Here is a 15190-nt window from a genome sequence, read left to right as displayed (position 1 = left end):
TACCGTCGTTATTTGTTTTTTTTCTGAATTAACCTAACGTATGTGACTACGGATTAGTCACAGAGCAGCTCCAGAAGCTAGGTACCGATTGCAGTCACCGTAGACTCGTTATGTCTTCGCCGAAGTACCAGAATTGCTAACGTCTCGTCGGCGAAGAAAATAAGCTACCACGTCGTCGAACAATCGATCCTCCCACAGCGTCGATTACGGGAGCCCTGTCTGAAGAATAGCTTGTTTTCAACGTCGTCGATGGACCACATTCAAGTGCCAAAGCGACGATGATGCAACGGTATCTGTAGGACCGGAAGATATCAACAGCCGTACCAGATCACAACCGTTTCGAACTATCATATTTTTTCAAAGCCCAGTTTACACAGCACATTTTGTTTGGTATATGTTTTTTTTTGTATTTGATGTTTTTTTGCAAACATTTTTGTATTTTTGTTGAAGTAATTTTATGTAAAATTCTGGCAGGGGAGTATTGTAGCGAATTGAGGCATGTCGAATTTTACATCGTGGAATAACGGTCTACAAAATACCCAGAAATATAATCCCAGATGTTGAACACGGGCGGGGTGCCAATTGGAACCCGACACCGAATAGCTGGCGGCAACCCCGAGACGTTTATCTGGGATATTACTGAAGGGTATTTCGGTCATTCAGTGCTCAACCCTCGTTCGGTTAAGACGTGCCACCATCGACTGCCCAAGCCTCGTCAACAGGTAACTCCGCTGCCATCCTTTTTATCTTTGTATTTTTCTCATTTTTTATATTGTCAATAAATAACGGTCACATCATGTAAACACCACTGTTTCATTTCGATTTACCTCCATTCACCGAGCCACATCATTTTTACCCTAAACCTTTAAATTTAATTACCACGCCTAATACAATTTATTTATTCAAGTCATCGTGGCTCACCGATATGTTAACTAAATATGTTCGGGCGCTTCCATTGAATGTTTATCAATATGAAATAATAAATGATTCAGAACAATCGGGTGCATTGTGTGTTCGTTTACGTTACACATCAAAACAGAGTCGACGTTTCGTCAAAGGATGTGAGATGGACAGGCGGATATAGCGCTCGGTTCGATTTAAAATGCATCGGGATCCTTGTACGCCGCTCGATTTCGACGGTCGATATTCCGGGAACCGATCGCTTGTTTTCGGAAACCCCAGTTGTCGATTGGATAACGTCGTACGTTGGTCGATGAAGTCACGAGGTAAATTTTAATTTATTTCGGATGAATTGATGTTGAGGAGCGTGGAAAAAAATCACGTGTTTCCGGCAATCTAAGGTTTTTTGTGAACTGTTCAACTTTTAGTAGGGCAGAACAGGGTCCCTTGATCAGAATCTTGTAAAATGTTAGAAAACAGTTAATTTTAAATCAGTTTTTTATTTATTTGACAGCTAAACTAAATTTACTTTATAAAGAAAAAAGTCATATAATAGCATATAATATAATAGTTATACTAGCAGACCCGGCAACTTATAGGAAGTGTGTAAGTATGTGGTATGAGTGAAAAAGGTATGGAGCGTTGTGAACGATGAGGGAATATAAAAATAACAAAACACCAAACATTATTTTTTTTATTTATTATAATTTATTCTAAGTAATAATCATTAATGCATTACATAATATTAATCTCTTAATACTACAGCGTCAACAATATTTTTTGTTAGCCCGTCTTTGTTTTGTTCTTGACGCAATTGCGCCATTCTCACACGCGCTCCAGTATTTCCTTCCTGAACTTATTCTTCGGGTCTTGGGCTCTTCTATTTCGAATGCTTCTAGATTTATTTGTATCACGGCTCAAAATTGGCCCCTTTACGTTTTGTTAGCATTGTTGTTCCATGTACGACACAAAATACACATAAATAGAACTGATTGAATTATTTAATGATGAAAATTATTATATTAATAATTTATTTTATCTTTCATTACATTAAAGATACATGTAAATATGGAAATTATATGGAAAATACATATTGTTAGAAATAGTGAAAAACAAATTATGTAGAAGTTGGAGCTCTTATAAGTAAACACAAAAGAAAATTCCCAAATCTTACTTTAACCGAATTCGTTTTTTCACCATTCCCAACAATATTTTCGTTATAAATAAGAAGGAATAATTTTTGATTTAATAATGAACGTGTAAAAATAATTTATACTTACAACTCAATAGCCGTTGTTTGCGGGAAATTAATGGAAATCACTTAATTAACTGATCGTACGAATTAAACTCAAAATTAATAATTTTATCAGTTATTAATAATAAATTATATTCAATAACATAAGCTATTAATAAATAAATAACAATATATTTGATATGAGAGTTACACTGAGGTAGCAAAAATGTTTAACTACTACGCTTGACGCATAAACACAAATAATAGCCGAAAACTGCAGAGGAAGTGTGAGCTTATTGTTTGAGAGAAATAGGAGACCATCTTCGTTGTCGTCGCTACTCCGTGCTGTTTATTGAGTAAGAAGTTATACCGGTAGACACATGGAGAGGATAACTTATCAAGTGATAATAATTGATGTTATCGAGCGGGATAAAAATGATAAAATTATTAAAATGACTATTAAAAAGCAGGGGTTGGTGATGGAAAAGGGAAAATTTAGGGTTGTATGTATTTTTAATATCACATAATAAAAAAATTGAAAAAAAAATTTGGGGTAGATACTCCTTATCATTTAGGGAAAATAGATAAATAGATAGTAGCCGATTCTCAGACCTACTGAATATTCAGAAAAAAATTCATAACAATCGGTCAAGCCGTTTCGGAGGAGTATGGGAACGAACATTGTGACATGAGAATTTTATAACATGTATAAGATAATAGTCATAGTCAAAGGCCATGCCTGTTGGACTACACAATGGATTACACAAACCTTTACAAATTAAAATATATGAGTTATGGCAACAAGAACATAACAAAATTTGTGGGACTCCTCATATAAATAACAACGTTATAAGAGTTCATGCATACATAAACACTATTTACACCAGAAGTGAATTTAACGTAATCTCTGCAACTAGCACTTGGAGCAACTTGGAGCACACTAGACAAAAACAATCATCCTTTTCCGTGTCTGAAGGAAGCTTAGCTTCCTTTATATTCTTCTTGTTGCCTTTCTTATTAATTGCCTTAACAGAGTAATTCCCTTCATTAGACTTTGAGGAATCTTTAAAAATTGCTTTTATATCTGATTTATTTTTACATTTTTCTATATTCCTTATTCTTTAATTCCTTATTCCATTATTCCTTATTAATTTTAGTTTTTTTTGTTGTAATGTAAGCGCATCTTTCTTTGGAGTGTCTGTCCAAACAGCAGCACTACTCTTTTTCCTTGTGTTTGTTGCTTTAAGGTCCTGTGTTTATTGTTTTTTTGTTTATTGTATGACTTGTTTTTTGTAGAAATAGATTAATGTTAAAATATATAATAATTCATGCGTAGCGTGACTAAATAACATATATAACATTAAAACCACATAACATAAAAAATAGTCTCCCAATCGTCGTTATAAAAATTAGTAATGTATTTTTAGTGTTGGCACCAAGTCTGCAAAATATTATTAGTAATATCATTAGTAACGATTTTTTCTAACTAACCAATACATTTTCCTATATTTAAACTCTATTTTTACCTTTTGTCTTTTAACATGTTTCCTACACTACCTTTAAGACAAAAAGGTTTTTGATATAAACCTGATTTATAAACACAAAAAACAATTGGCGCAAATACAAAAAGCGTGAATGATTTTTTTAGATACCTAATATACACTAATAGAAATCTTTTTAAATAGGAAACAAAATAAACATACACATTTTCGTGCCTTTCATATTTGTTTTGGCAGCAAAGACAGTCGTTGTGAATGATTGATTGTCTTAGTTATCGATAGTTGTTGACTAGCCAATCGATCAAATGGTTTTCGCAAAGATCAACGCTGGTAAAAGTGATTAAATTGTAAAGATCGATGAGATTTGATCAAGAGATGAACGTTGTTGGACATAAAACATAACATCATTTAGCTGTAGACTAATTGTTGTCAAATTTAAATTTAATTTTACGCAATCATTACGTGTGATTTGCTGTTCAAGTCGCTTCAACATCTGTATCAGCGATTGAACCGTTATCATCATTGCAAATAAGATAAGTCAAAAAGTTTGTAGCACCATATCGAATTGCAGTCCATTTCTAAATAATTTTCTCATAATTGCATCCCCCGTCATGTGAAGATATTATTACAATCCATAAACCGTAAACTATCAGTGTGTGAACATCTTATATATAGACAACCACGATTTCGATAAATTTAGATGTAAAGTACGTTACGGGAAAATAATATAAATATCCAGCAGTAGATGTAACTCTCTCCTGGTATCTCCGATCTCAAGTAGTAACTACGAAAAAAAAAACAAAAAAACGTAAAGCGCAGCAAACCTTTATGTGTTAAAATATTTTATATATTTCCTTTAGGCTAATATTGATACCTTTGTTTTTTTTATTAAGATTACGTTATATGCTGTTGTTTGTTTATGATGCTCGGAAAAAACTTCCAATATTCTTTCAGTCCAAGTTTTTCTCAAAGAATCATTATTTTCCTTTTAAAAAGCTTCCTACTAACTTATAATAATTTTTTAAAATTAATCCCTTGGAACGTCAATAATCTGCCCGTGGGCAATAAAAATTATTGTTTGATTTCTGTTATATAATATAATCATCCTAACATGTAGAACATTACTTCAGTAAATGATCTGCTGTACAACTTATAATCTAAATCTTATTCTAGGTACTATTCTAACTTATTTTAAAGTCTATCCTAACTTATTCTAATGACTATTCTAACTTATTCTAGAGATTACTAAATCACTCTATGTGTCTATATTAATGAGTTCGTATGGTAGTTTGCGTTTGAGCCTACGCACTTCACTGTCATCGCGCACATTTAACTGTTTGGCGAGTTCATTAGGATGCACTAATATTCTTTCAGAGCCCTTCGAATCACACTCGTTATGAATCAGTTTGTTGGACACGTAATATGGGGCATCGACGATGACTCGCTATACTTTGTTCTGAAACCTCTGGAGTATACCTATGTTAGATTTGCTAGTAGTATCCCACAGTTCAAAATCATAGGCCCAGATGGGCCTAAGTATTGATTTATACAGCAAAACCTTGTTATCTAATGATAATTTAGATTTACGCCCTATTAACCAATATATTTGGTTTTGTTTAAGCTCAAGCTGTTTGCGTTTTGTCACTATATGTTTTCTCCAAGTCAGGCGTCGATCAAAATGCATTCCCAGATATTTAACGCTGAAGTTCATTATTATTCAATTTTACTGAGGGACATGTTCTTCTGCAAAGGGTGAATGTCATATGGGTAGATTTTGTCGCATTTGGTTTGATATGCCACGTTTTCAACCACAATTCGACTTTGTTAAGATGAAGTTGGAGGTTTTTTCTGGTTGATAACTTATAATAATGAAAATAATTATATATAGTATATACTTAGGAAATTGTGGAATAATTGAATATACGAAACGCCTTGGAGCTGTAATAAGTGCAGTGTGGGGGCGATGGAAATAAAACTATGACCTTTCTCAATAGATACCCTGTATACATTTTTATATTTCGACTTGCAGTCACTTAGCAGATTTTTTCTCTCATTTTGTAATTGAAGGTTTACAGCTTCCTTTGTCTTTGGCATACCATACCATTTTGCCTCATTCCTAATGTGAAGTTTCGTATGAGATGTTATCTCATTTCCAATAACACCTCGTTTCAGTTCTTTATTCTTCTACTATACTTTCTGTTCGGTTATTTTTAAAACTTTTTTCTACATATATATTTTATATTTTCGGCTTGATATTATATTTCTCGAATATTAATGTCTTGAACGTTTTTTTATGCTGAACAAGCGTCGAGCTATAGGTCGTAACATGCTAATCTCCTCGTATTAATCAAAACAGCGATAATTCATCGGCAAAGATGACGCTCCAAATACTAAAAAGGATTAATATAATTTATAGGAGCTTCGTCCGACTGGTTGGTGCTGCGACCAGATTTCGGTGACATTATACTTTTGACAAATAGCGGTCCGATTTTATGGCACCACACTCATTGATATTTACGAGGGATTAATCAGAGCTCATTAAACGTTTCCCAGAGCTATTGTATCGGATTTGTATCTAATATTCCTCACACAAATGTTAAAATATGGTCACTTGTTTTTTATAAACGATTATACTTGGTTATTAAATAATTTCATGTTCATCATTATTGTCATATAATATTTTATAGGTATGGAAAGATATTTTTAAATCCCAATCAATTTTCAAGGCTTTTCAAGGTCTGTAGCTTTCTTTGGTGCTACAAAACTGACTACCTAAACTCGTTAGACAACCTTCATGTTTTGGTAGAATGTGTTTTTGTGATATGTAGCAGAATATTGCAAAAATAAAATGAATTAATGTCTAGATACTTAAATAAACAACAGCCGGCTTGGTTGGCGCAGTGGTAATGGTGACAGGACGGTCCTGCTACTTGTTATGATAGTCGTGGGTTCAAATCCTGCTGGGTCATGGTCGTAAGTTTATGTTTGTGATTGGTTAACATTTGTCCTTAGGCGAGAGTGCAAAATCCGACCCAAAAAACCAAAATTAACCCAGCAACGCAAGTAACCAGACCGGGTAAGACCGGATGTCTTCTGGGGTTCGAAGTCCACGTTAAACTGTATGTCCAGTCCAAATAAACCCTCGTGGGTGAAAAGGAGACTTTAAAATACATATATTTTTTATCCGTGGCCATCGTAAAATCTGCTAATCTAAGATGTTTTATAATCAAGGTTTTTCATTCATTGTTTTATTTCTGTTTTAAATACAAATACATATTTAAACTCGCAATTTAAGTCTCATAAATTCACCTTATATATAATTTGAGAAAACCTTGGATTTTAGTCGATTGAAACGCAGTAAACTAGGCGCGTCGCGAAGACAGTGAGTATTTCTTGTGAACATTTTCGAAGCCCGATTAATAAATATCCTATAACGGGGTAAAAGAAGATCTCCTACGGAGATAACACTGTCTCATTGGGTTTATTTATTGAATACGTTGAATGGCTGTTTTCATGATAAAACGCAAGTAATGCAACTTGCGGAAAGTATTTTTTGCGGCGGCACGACAGCGAAATGATTAAGAAGAATCGGAGGTTAGATGTTAGGGCAAGAGTCATAGGATTAGGAAAAACGGCACAATATAGATTTTCCGAGAATCCTTCGATAATGACGTGACTGTTATTCTTTTCAATTTTAACTAAAATAAATATGCCGTAGCAGTTATATATTCCTTTCTATGGCATCTGAGTGCTTAATTTAACAGTTATTCGTTTATTATGAACTAGCGACCCGCCCCGGCTTCGCACGGGTGCAATGCTGATACTAAATTAAATACACTACAGAAAAAATATGAACGTTGTATATAAAAACATAGCGGCCCGCTCCGACTTTGCACGGGCATAAAATATATATGCCTATGTCACTCAATGAAAACATGATTAAAATCGATCCAGTATTTTTGGTTCATTCATTACTGCCCTTGGCCTGCACGCATTAAATTTGGAGTAAAACAATTCCTCTTCCCCTATACTTACTATGAAGATTTCCTGCTATCTTTGGAATATCTAAATTCATACAATTTTTATTACATTACACATTTTTAAACGCAAATTTTAAATTTGTAATATCTCCGAAAATATTTGTTTAATTTACATGCTCTAAGGAACCATATTGATCTATATTAATTGCACACTGTATTTAAGGTACTTAATTCGATAAGTAGTAATGCCGTATTGCTTAAAATAGCTTCGTAAATAAGCCATTTTCTCACGTAAAAAGTAAACAATAAAAATGGTTAATGTGGGTTATCCCTAAAAGATAAACATATACCATCCCGGACTTTTTTGTAGACCTTTTTATGGTGTACAATACTGTAGTACATTAATTTGATCTAACTCGTAGGGTTAGGCAGCGTTTTTCCTAATTGCTAAGTAAGCCTAAAAAATAGGTTAATTTACGATATCACGTTAGAAACCTCTAAAATTAGCAATGTTGCCTTAGTATATTATGCATGTATTATACATATAAACCTTCCTCTTGAATCACTCTATCTATTGGAAAAAACCGCATCAAAATCCGTTGCGTAGTTTTAAAGATTTAAGCGCACATAGGGATATAGGGAAAGAAAAGGCGACTTTGTTTTATACTATGTAGTGAAGTATAAATATGTTTTGAAATTTGTTTGTAATTTTGAAGCTGTATGCAAAGATGTGAGAATATATTATATTTAGAGTATTATCACCATTATCTATGAGTTTTCCACATTTTTGATTGACTCAATATGATTGAAGTAGATGATAAAACAACTTCTAGATTTATTTAATAGTAAAAGCGTTGAATATGACATATATCATTCATTATACTGTCATAACAGATTCCGCAAAACTATCTAATGGTATCAAGGTGGCTTCAGAAGGATCTTGGGAAGAAAAAAGCTTTCTCTAAAGATAAAATAATTATAAAATAAAGTTTCCTTTTCATACATTAAGTGCATTCCATAACTTCGATATAACTTTTAAAAAGTTTTAATTTTAGATGTATTTTTTAATGTTTAACGTAATTTTCATCGGGAGATGTTCTGTTTGGTAATTATAAGTGACCTTAGTTCAAAGTGATAAAATTATATGAATGGTAAGTGGATGGATAATGAGCCGAGCCTAAATATAACCAGTATCCATTTTTATACGAAATAAAGTTCGTGAGAAATCTTTAAAAATTTTAATTTGATTTTTGCATGATACAATGAAGAGTGTTTAACTTTTTCATCAAAAAGTATAAATTGAATTGTATATATCCAGAGAACTGTAGAAAAAGGCTACTTGTATTATGTGTAGAACAGGTTTACCAACCAAAAGCTATCTAAACGTCTAGTGAACAAGCACTTCCAGTATTAGAGCAACAGCTGTTGATTTTGCGAAGTTGATTCTGTCATTTAATTTATCGAAATTTTTTATTGGTACGCGGGAGGGAATTCTTTATTAGTATGAAACCTTCACATCAACGACTCAACTTCGTCAGGATGTTATTAAGATATTCCAACAAATCCAATCCAGCAATTTAAAAAATGTTTATAATTAGTATATTTATTAAAATAAACAAAAAGTATAACCGTGCTCAGTAGAAGGAACACAACACACAATCTAACACTTCATATTAAGGGTGCAGTTTAACTAACTTAAATGAGATAAGTTATTCTGAGTACTTTCAAAAGACGCAGATTTGGAAGTGAGACTGAACAAAATCACTATGGAAGATCACCATATATTTTAGTTAATTTTTTTCCTATTTGGCAACTATTTCTATAGAGTAAAATTATATAATTTGTCTAGTAGAGAATATCATACTATGAGAAAATACTAAAATTTTGATTGGCAATAAATGACGTATCAAAATGAATAAAATTATATCAGTGTATATTAATTTCGCCAACAAAATAATCCAACATAAGCTAGTATATAAAATAATGCCAAAATTATTTTGGCATTCTCCTTGATGTTAAACTTAGGTAGACGCTACATGTTAAAAAATATTGAAGAATTCAATCTAAAATATACAAAATATGTCGATTATTGGGTAGATATTCAACCCTGTCAGTATATAAGAAGATTTTGCTTTACCAACAAGTCTTGAAACAAGTGTGGCCTTATGTGTTCAAACTCTGGGGCTATATTAGTCAAAACAATAGAAATCTCAAACAAATAGTTCAAAACAAGGCATTGTAAGGTATTTTTGATGCTCCATAACGTCACGTCAGTCTGCATGAGGACTTAGGAAGGAACTGTCGATAACTTTATTAACGGCTATGCCCAAAGATATGAACAGAACTTCAGCACATCAATGTTGAGGTTGTCCAGCTCTTAGGTAATGATGGCTTAGTTAAAAGATTAAAGAAAGTAAAATAATCTGATCTAAATTAGTCAAATTTTAAATAAAACTCACTGCGCATCAAAAACACCAACATAGATGTTAAGCCCAAAGTGTCTATCGTAGAATAAATGCTTTGTAATTTTAAACCATAGAGAATTAGGACAGAAGCAAATAACTTATTAACATTAATTTACTAGATTACTGTAATAAATAATAATTAAATAAGTTACAAGTCCAATATATATCTGCAACTTTGTTCTTATAAGATCTATAAGTTTGTAAGATCTATGTATTTGTTTTAAGTATTGAGCAATAATATAAAGTAATAACAAATATGCTGTCTAAATAATTCAAAAAATAAATCTAGTACTATAGTAAATAGTATGCTATAATAAATGAAATAATAATTAAATTGCGATAAAATATAAAAAAATATGATTGACTCACCTGTAGATGAATGGGACCCCTTCTAAAACAGGAAAAATTATTTTAGTTACATAACACCGAATAAAATATTTAAAAAATTGTAGGATATTGACAAAATAATATGAATACCATGCAATATAATACATTTTGTTGCATATTGTCAAAAATTCTAAAAGTACATAAGACGACGCGTATGTATTTTTGAGTTTATGGTGGTGACGCAGAAGTAAGTTTTTTAGCTTATATTTTTTTAAGGTTTTGCAGGTTATATTTCAGCGTGGTGTTCAGCTGGCCATCTCACTCACATCACTGGCTGTATTACTGCAAATGAATATCTCGACATCCTTAGTTATGAAGTTCTTTCTATGAACAGCATAATGCTGTCAAATACTGCCATAATCCAAGGTGATAATGCGTCCATCCACATTCAGCTGGCCATCTCACTCACATCACTGGCTGTATTACTGCAAATGAATATCTCGACATTCTTCATTATGAAGTTCTTACTATGAACAGCATAATGCTGCCAAATACTGCCATAATCTAAGGTGATAATGCGTCCATCCACATAGCCAAAAACCTCCAGTCTTGATTGGAGGGGCATCGGAGTATCCTCAGACATCTTTCACGGCTAACAAAATCGCCAGAACTCAACATAGTTCAACCGTTATAGGGAATTTTAGAGCAGAAAATAAGTAGTAGATATCCATCTTTATGGCGGATGTTCTTGTACAAGAAGGTGAGGAATTTGAACAGTTTTAGAAGCAAATGATGGTTCAATATCTTATTAAAAACTACATATTGTGTATATACGTATATGTTCATATTATTTTTGTCCATCCCTTGTAAAATAATTTAACAACAACAAGTATAAAAACATATAATTCAGATTCACCAGTTAGGAATGCCTCTGAAAGGCGTCTAAAAGCGAAATTACTCCATAACTATCTAACCTGAACCATAAAAACGAAGGATATAATTTAATTCACTGCAATTTATTCCTTTAAACGACTGGATGTGATCGTGATTTATTGTTTCGAAAAAACATATCATAAATCTAATTAAAAACCAACACAATATTTATCAACAGTAAGCGGTAAAAACAGACACGAAGAAAAAAATGCCGGTTACGCCTACACCATCAGTCGCGTGAGATTTATGAATCGGCCCACCATATTGTTTATTTTCCAGTTTTTTTTCTTGTAATCTACATTGGCGGTTCACACGGTGACGTCACCTTGGTGTCATAATGTATAACAATCCGTTTTTGATTAATGCGTTTGGACGTGGCCATTTTTCTCTATCTCACACCTTCGGGTCAGATGAGTGGCTAACTGGTAGGTTAGCTTTGGGTTTCGGATTTGCTATTGATGCCGGGCGATAGCTCGAATATGAAAATAGTGAGACATGGGTCAATAGGTGAACTTAGATATAAAAACTATGGAGTTATTTTGAGGAACCACACCAAATAAACGATCGTCCCTTAACTGTATCAGGAATACATTTCCTACTCCTTATCAATTTATCTCGATCTCTGAAGAGTTCTTCAAATTACCAACATTTCCAGATGATTTCTATGTAACACATGGGCTGACAAGTCTCGGGCCTAACAAATAAAACGCCTTTTTTGTTCAAAATTGGCTTTAATCACCAACTTAATCTCCATCAAGAGCTACACAATTATTCAGGGCAGCTCTAATTTTTAAATACCACTTTTGAAGAACGATCTATCTTTTGCCTCAAAATAGGCGTGTCACCAGTTGCTATCCACTCACATGATGATCGTTTTGATTCCGGAGTGAAGTGATTGATCCATGTGCCATCCATTGCCTTATATCGATGCAAAAATTCCGGTTTGTTACGGTTCAACATATTCAACATGTTCTCATAATCGAATGCTCATGCAATATAAAACCAACAGGTTCTTTTGATCTTTACGATGTCAGCTAACTCACGCATCTTCACTTTTCGATCATTCAAAACGATTTTGTGGATTTATTTATGTTTTCTGGTGTTACCACCTCAACGTCCATTACGTTCTGCATCATCGGTTTATCTACTACATTTGAAGTCAGCAAACCAAAGTTTTATTATTGTTTCTGTTGGAGTGGAGTCCACATAATACTTTTTGAACCATTCTTTCGCTTGAACGGTATTTTTCCCATCATGAAGCAGTGTAAAATTAAAACACAAAATTGTTTTTGATCCGTTATCTTGAAAATAGTAAAAGTAGCGCCAGTCTTAGCACAATACCACACAAACCTATGAGTAGAATATCATGAAATGTTAACAGGAATGTAATAAAACTAGCGCCCTATATGTGATAGGTCTGGGACTTTTCAGGCTATGTGTTATTTTGTCACGCAGAAATGAAAATAAAATGAAAAAATCTAGGAAAGAAGTTTTAAAGTATTTCTGCTACTAAACTGCACTCTTTAGGCTTTTATTCCTGTAGTAATAAAAAATACTACCTCCAAAAACTACAAGAACTTGGAATTGGTTCTTCGCAAATTAAAATATGAAGCTCATCAAAGAGCTGGAGAAAAGATAACAGGGAAATTGAAATATTCCAATGATATCTGTATGAAATCTCTTAACGCAACAAATAGCCAAAAAGATTATCTTGATTTGATGTTTACATATTATGAATTCTAATGCTCATTCCATTATCCGTCGATAAAATTCTAATCTGAATGTATCTATTGTCTAAATAGATATTAGAGCTAATTAGAGAGCATTTATTACGACTCAATATCAAGTGACCATCTCACTTCCCACATATACATATTCTCCACGCATTGAAGTCTATTGCATCAATAAAACGAAATTATAACGCCTGAGGAACTATGGAACTTTCATACAAATAAACACAATTTTTAAAAACACAAAAATGCTAAATAAAATTAGGTTAAAAGTTAATGAAGTATTTTTCTTCATAAAACTTTTGATTACTCGATATAAAATAAAAGATAAATCAATGTTTATGTGATGCATCATTACTTTGCGATTTGGCTGTTGAAATACGTTCAAGGCTATCGATTCCTGATATAAACATTATGGGTTTCCTAAGCGTTTAGTTCTCTCAGTACCTGACAGCGATGCTGCATTCAAGCATATAAAAAGAGCAGAAAAAAACGGATCATTCGGATGAATAAGAGAACAACAAAAGAGAATCGTACATTATGATATCATTCTTCATTTTTAGTAGGCTTAATTACAATAACTATTATATGTATCGAGTATATAGTATTTTTATGGAGTTAGCTACAGAAACAAATGTAATATTTAACAATCACTTCATATAATATAACATCATATATCTTCAGTAAATAAAATAGAGATAAACGATGAGTTGTTGGTATCTTTTTTGTTCAATACAAAGTCATATGCTTTGTTATTCTGCATATTTTATATTTAATACAATTCTGGTTTCTCTTTTTATAGTTTCTTTAAAGACTCCTTTTTACCAACTAGGGTTTGTCCGGACTGGAGGACTTACTGTTTAAGGTGTGCTCCAAATCACGGTCCTCGGCTTTAAGCCTATCGACTGGCGACGACCGTCCAACTTAGAAAACATCCCATAAAACATCCGGTCTTACACAGCCTGGTTACTGGTATGACTGGGATCATTTTCCTTGTCGGATTTTGCACCATTTTCCAAGGATAATCACATAGGATAGCTAGATTCGAACCTGTGACTACCGCAACAGCAGTAGTGCCGTCCTGTAGCTTTAAAGCACCGCGCCAACCTAACCAATACTATTTAATTTATAGGATGAATGTTAACTATTAAAATCAAGATTTTTAAATTGTTAAGTCCTAAAATTCAATATTAGAATTTAAACGAAACTAATAGTGCATTTGTTCAGGAAATTTCAAAATAATTACTATCATTTATTATATTATAATAATTATATTATATAAATTATATATTTCTGAATACATTGAAATATTATCATGAAATATCTATACAAAAATAATGAAAATACTTAATAACTTCATGATGTTGAATGTATAATTTCCAAAACCTAAATCACATGCTTATTTCATGAGTATTCAGCTTTTATGTGTATAATTATGTGGCAAAAGTATAAGGCTAATATACTCACTTAATTGTTTTAATTACAAGCTAATTATAAGGTATCGTGTTTAAACTAATTTAAAATTTGCCAACGAATATATAAAATTTTTAATCACATTATATGTAAAAACATAATTAAAATTGGAATATCGTAGTAAACAAATACTATTGAAACAAATATGAAAGAAGATCCCTATTGAAATATAAAAGAGAATATTCAGATGATATAACGAATCTGCACTTATAGAAAACGAACAAATAAGGTAACACAATAGTGCATATGAAAAATACCTTTAAAACTTGCAGATGTACAAAATATCATCGCTGCTGCTTATGATACAGGAATATTTTAGTGATATTCTTACGGTGGATACTGTGAGAATATACCTTCTGATAATGTGTCAGATTTGTTGGCTATTTGTCACCTACTGGTTTTACAAGATGCCTTATTTTATTAACCATTGAGTGATGAATGAGGGTTATTTGTAGCTGAGGTTTATGATGTGTAGTTCAGGTTAAACAATTTACACTAAATAAATTTTAGATTTCATACAAATTGCCACGTCATTTCATGGTCTAAAATAAACGATAGAATATATAAGAAAAAAACAGGGGGATATAATAATGGGGAGGTGCCATGAACCATTTTAAATCTTAAAGAAGCCTGGAAAATCTGGCGTTTC

The 15190-nt window shown here is 32.5% G+C and overlaps 1 protein-coding gene across 2 annotated transcripts in view; it reads right to left on the bottom strand.

Annotated features, from left to right (window-relative positions):
• The window catches only part of Kni (knirps), a 902599-nt gene that overhangs the window by 634542 nt on the left and 252867 nt on the right, over positions 1-15190 (bottom strand). For both annotated transcript variants that reach the window (XM_076415606.1, XM_076415607.1), the window contains one exon: positions 10448-10469. The gene's annotated coding sequence lies outside the window, so the exon portion shown is untranslated. The remainder of the gene's footprint in view (positions 1-10447; positions 10470-15190) is intronic.

The sequence above is a fragment of the Rhynchophorus ferrugineus genome, unplaced genomic scaffold (assembly GCF_030347505.1).
Source record: "Rhynchophorus ferrugineus isolate W39M unplaced genomic scaffold, kcgeb_rfMv2 rfM10, whole genome shotgun sequence".
NCBI lineage: Eukaryota > Metazoa > Arthropoda > Insecta > Coleoptera > Curculionidae > Rhynchophorus > Rhynchophorus ferrugineus.
Note: the sequence above shows the minus strand (reverse complement) of the source record. Positions and strands in the feature narration are given on the sequence as shown.